Genomic DNA, 3,988 nt, shown 5'->3' on the forward strand with positions numbered 1-3,988 from the left:
TGAATTAAGTAAATACTTTTTTTAAGTGGAGAGGACAATTAGACTTCACTGCTAGCTAATAAAGCTGCTCCCTTGAGCCCCATTAACATAAATAGGATAGAATCAGTCATAAAACCAGTTAACTGGAGCAAAAGGGAGAGCTATAATTACAATAAAGTAGGCTAAAAAGCAAATTTAACTGAACCCTTTTGTGAGAGTTGTGATTACGTTAATGGCTCCTCCAAAGTAACAGAAGCTATTATGCATCTTCTCCAAGTCAAAGCAAGTAACTATTCCTCAGTATTCTTAAATGTACATAAGGAGTTGCAGAGAAAGGCTTCAGGCTTGTCCCTGAGGTCAGGCTTTTCTGTACCTCCAGGCTTTTTTCCTTTGTCAAATGGGCAGAAGTTAAACTGGGACAAGGAGTTTCACTGTTTCCACTGAGAAGCAAAAGAGGAGTTTGAGACGAGGCATCTTGGAATTCTCTTTCTGTTGAGTATTTGTCTTGGGAAACCTGCCAAGGTGCTTATTAATCAGCTAGGGTCAATCCTGCAACAATTAGTTAACAGAACAGTAGTGTTCATTAAAGGCTGTCATTTGGCAGCTTCTCCTTTGTATTTTTTGATTCTATTAGAAAGTATGATTAGTATGTTGTCCTGTTGTATGGTGTAGAAATAGGATTTGGGGAACAGTTACCTCTGCTAGGGTACATCTCCAACAAGTCACCTATAGCACAGCAGTACAGAGTGTTCTAGTCACAACAGCATGACTCAAAGCTGTTCTGATAAACTTGGGAAATGAGTTGCACTGAAATCCATATTGCCATTATAGTAGTACCTAAATCATGGTGATAATGCAGGTGTTGGTTGCAAACTTGCAGCTGATACTCCTGAAATTCCTGTAACTGTTGCATGTTGTATCACTAGGCTTGAGCTGTCATTTAGAATAGTACTTTGCCAGGTGATCTCTGCCACTAGTGACAGAGTTTCAACATACAGGAAATCCTTTACTGCAAGTAGCTTGAGCTCAACAGCACTTCAGAACATGATTAGTATTTTGCAGTTTTAAAAGCGTTTCTGCTTATTCTCAAACCTCTGTTACAAGTAGAGAATCTGATCTGCTGATAGTTGCTATAGAGGCCCTTCAACCATGCTGAGAAAATAAGCTTTAATTAGAAGAATTTTAGGAATAGATGCAAACTGATTGTTTTTGCCTTATCTATTAGGCACCCGAACTCTGCATGGTCTTCTGAAAGACAAAAAAAAAAAATTTAGGTTCCACTGGTCCTTATGTTTCTGAAGGTCTCCAAGAAGCTTTTTTGTGGAATCTACTAATCAAAGCCAGCTTCTATCTCAAGCAGACAATAGTTAATAGCAGAAAGTAATTGGGAAAATATACAGGAGTCAACTTTTAGCTGATTAAAATCAAATCTCATTCAAAATTAATTCTGGAGTGCTAAGCAGAGTTTTAAATGTTTCATGTTTTAGTCCAACAGGCTGTAGCAGATTAGGAGGCCTGGTGCAGAATGCATAGATCAGCAGCTGCAATGCACAGAGAGAAGAGGAGCTATGTGGAACAGAACTGGAAGGTCCACTAAGAGCTGACACTGACCTAGCACCAGCTACCATTTAGTTCTATATAGTAAAACCTTTCTCTGTGTTTAGTCTAGCAAATATTCAACAGTGTGTTGAATCCTTATGGAATTTCTTCTTTACCCTCTTGCAGGTGTTTGAGATAAGGGGATTCTTCCAGTTCTATTGAATATGCCATAATAGAACACAAAATTAGAAAGAGTTCTGCATCTCTGAGCTAAAGCTTCCCTTTTAAATGAAGATTTATGTGGAGAAGGATGTACAGGAATACAATAGAACTTTTTCCTTAGAAGATCAGAACTGATTACTTATCAGAACCATTGAGGTACTGATTTCAGTGATACGCTATCAGCTGATCAGCATTCTGGAAGATGAGCAGCAGAGGATGATGGTAAACAAAGCTTAGGATTTAGTTACTGATATGGGTAGTATAATGGCCCCTCTGATGCCTATGTCCCCCTGCCCACTGAAAGGTGCTGCATCGGTGCCATTTTCTGACGCACTGTGGTTGGTGCTGGCACTTAGCACTGGAGGGAAGCGAGACTCAGAGTTAGAAAAGTACGGTGTAAGTGCACCCCACTGCCCCAAGGTGAGAACTACCTGTAGGGTGGTAATAATCCCAAGCTAAGTCTGAGAGAAAGCAGGGTTATGAGAGCAAAAGGAAGATGTTTGCAGGGAACTAAAAATTTAGCTGCTTGTAATGAGCAATTGAATATTCAGTATCATGCAAGTTACATCATTTGCGACTAGTACTGCATTACTGCTCTTCAGTATTCTGAAATAGCAAGCTTGGTTTCTAAAGTACTTACCTTTGGGTCAAATCACATTTAGTCTATGTAGCCTGCTACTGCTATCTTCATGTCATTGATTTTACACTTCTTGACTGAACATTTTTCAAGAACTGAAGTGTGATGCTTGTCTCAACTCTGAGGATAATGCAAGCTTCCTGTGTGCTCATGGGCACATATCTGCTCAAACCTCTCCGAGTCCTTACCAACTTATATTACTCACTTAAGGCAGTGGTTCTAAATCCTCAAAGTAGTTAGTTATTCCAACCTACATTAAGAAACAAACTTCTAGACATAAATAAGATTGTGGTTCCCTGGAGAAAAAGCAACTCTGTTTCTGGGGATGGGGAATTGATTTGCGTCAGCTACAGCAGTAAGCATTTAAGCAAGATTAACCTACAGGAAATAATGCAAAGCCTCAACTGCAGAAGCCTTTGCACAAGCATGAGGAATCCTCATCTCCAGCTAAGCAGGCCTAATGGATTCAACAGCCCAAACTGAGCTTGCTTTAAGCTTTTATCCCAAAACAAGCAAGCGCTCACAAGCGCTGGGAGAGTATATGGTTCTGAGGGGCGGAGGGGAAGTCTCAGAACGCACAGGAGCTTTACAAGGGATACCTCTTGGAGACCAGAGATGTGCAAAGCCTCTAAAGCACCATCTCCCAGGAGGAGCTTCACTTTTTCCTCCCTGATAGTGACACGAGGGTGGTGGGACAGAGTGGGCAAGTGGTTTTCTACAGGGGGGAGACAGCAGCCCAGTGGCTGGCAGCATGGGAGGAGCAGGGCCTGCAGAATAAAGGCTGGACATGTATAGCCCCATTCTGTAGTCACCTGAGCTGGGTTAGCACTTCACTGCTGTCAGAGCAGCACCCTGCCTGGGTGCAAGCCCTTCTCCTCCATTGTGTTCCCCAGGCCAGCGTTCAGTTGACGCTTCTGTGAGCTTTGTAACAGTCTTGGAGCAGGGAGAGGTTCATTTTGGCTGAGATTTTGGGCAGCTCTGAAGGAGTTAAAGCTCTTACAAGAAGGGTCTGAATGCTACTAAGCAGCATGAGCACAGGCAGAAAGGGACCTCCCCCTTACTCCGTACATCAAGAAACCCACTCTTCTAGTGTATATAAGCATCCTACCTTCAATTTTTTAACTCTACCACAAAAGATGGGATTTGAGTTTTACAGTTACAGTTATAATTAGAGATAAGGTAATGAAAATGAACAGAACTTCACTATTTCATAAATGTATCTCAACCCAATTAATTTGCTACGGTTATCCCTCACATTTTTGAGTCTTCTGTTTGTTGAAGCTGTTTAATATGCGGCTAAACACAAGTGAAGTTGCTGGTTTTAACCTACCTCGAGTGCTGTGAAAATCCTTCATTGCATTTCTCAGATTACAGGATCAAACGTAGAACAGCAGCTCCTGTGCCAGGGCATGGCCATCCCTGGAAGAGCTGTTTGTTAGCCTCTGCTGGCCACCCCCGGGCTTGTTTGCTTCAAAGGACTGCAACGTCTACTCGCCCTCCCCTCTGGAGAGGCCACAAACAAGGTGGCCCTAAACACTCAACCCATAAAGAAACTTCTGAATGGTTTCTTTGATGAATTACAAGAGGAAGCAGGACTAGAATTTCCAATGG

Source organism: Apteryx mantelli, chromosome 8, assembly GCF_036417845.1.
Source record: "Apteryx mantelli isolate bAptMan1 chromosome 8, bAptMan1.hap1, whole genome shotgun sequence".
NCBI lineage: Eukaryota > Metazoa > Chordata > Aves > Apterygiformes > Apterygidae > Apteryx > Apteryx mantelli.